The following is a 1,381-nucleotide window of genomic DNA, read 5'->3' as shown; positions in this document are numbered from 1 at the left end:
CTCTCTCTCTCTCTCTCTCTCTCTCTCTCTCTCTCTCCCTCTCTCCCTCTCCCTCTTTCTCCCCTAAACACAAGTCCAAGGGAGCCGCAGCCGCATCCTCTCCCTAAGAGATAGAGGCCCCATGGGGGAGGCAGAGGCTCTGCACTGACTCGAAACTTTTATGGAAGCCAGGAACCAAATCGCCAGCTCATATAACTACAAAGAAGCCATGTGGCTTTTCCAAGTCGACGTTTGTCCTGAACCCAACATAAAAAACACGAAGTTAATTTGTTGTCTGGGGCTTTCAACAGCTAATGAACCCCGCTGACCCCTCGGCCAAGCTCCACCGTAGGGAACTGATGGGGGCAGGTTGTGAGGAGCAGGTTCCGCGCGCTGCCAGGAAGACTGGTGGGCAGGTTGGAGAAACTGGGGATAGGAGGAGGTCCGAGAGAGCCGAGGGGGCGGGGGAAGAATTTACGACCCTCATTAAGGGTCAGTTAATTAGTCTGCCATTAGTGACTCTGGAAAGAGATAAGGCAAAGGCGGGGGGGGGGGGGTTGCTATTTCTCTTTGGAGTTACTGGCTTCAAGGATCCTCCTGCTCTCCTAACTGTCTTGGACTCCTCGGAACCTCAGTTCTCGCAGGTCTTGGATATATAGCCCCAGAGCTAAGGAAGGAGGTGAGGTGGGTGCAACTAGGAGTTGCAAGGAGTCTGAGGAGGACGGAAGGGTAGATTACTAGTTCCTCTCTTTCATTTTCTCTCCTTCCTTCCTTATTTCCTGATTGCCTTCTTCCCCTCTTCTTTTCCTTTTCTATTTATTCACTCTAGGGATTTTGACTTCCTGACCTTGTAGGATTCCGGGGACATGGGACTGTTTCTTTTCTGGAAGAGTAGTCAGGAAAACGAGTGTGGGTGGTGAGGTGTAAGTAGTGAGGAGCGTACCACACAGAAGAAACCACCGGGGCGGGGGAACTGATGAAAGTGGCCAAAAAGGTTCTTGTTTGCTGGAGTGAGAAAAATGCAGAGTCCGCCTTCTGGAACTGAGAACCTAGGATGTTTTGTTTTTAATAAAGAAACGCAAAGCACAGCCGCCCCCACCTCCTTTCCTCAGTGTTCCCCCTGCATCCTCTTTCCTTTATTTTTCTTAGTTCAAATCAACTAACTTAGGCTGCCACCTTAACAAGATTTACCTGACCTAGAGAGTAACAAATCGAACCCCAGAGGAACTAGTTTCCCAGTTTGGCTGACTGGTTTCAGACTAATCTGGGAAACCCAGAGAAAAGGACTTCGGAGGGCTTCCTTACAGAGCTAGCGGGCACTTACAGTCACTGGCTCCCGTCCGTCAGAATTTTGCTATAACCCGCCTCAAAGCTGTGCAGACAGACGCGAGAAGTTCTATAG

The 1,381-nt window shown here is 50.3% G+C and overlaps 1 protein-coding gene across 1 annotated transcript in view; it reads right to left on the bottom strand.

Annotated features, from left to right (window-relative positions):
• GDF6 (growth differentiation factor 6) overlaps nucleotides 1-1,381 on the bottom strand; it is a 21,874-nt gene that overhangs the window by 19,163 nt on the left and 1,330 nt on the right. The gene's annotated exons all lie outside the window — the stretch shown is intronic.

The sequence above is a fragment of the Petaurus breviceps genome, unplaced genomic scaffold, assembly GCF_028583685.1.
Source record: "Petaurus breviceps papuanus isolate PSGF00001 unplaced genomic scaffold, PetGlider_PUasm1.0 179, whole genome shotgun sequence".
Lineage (NCBI taxonomy): Eukaryota > Metazoa > Chordata > Mammalia > Diprotodontia > Petauridae > Petaurus > Petaurus breviceps.
The sequence above is the reverse complement of the archived record's forward strand: the minus strand, read 5'-3'. Positions and strand labels throughout refer to the sequence as shown.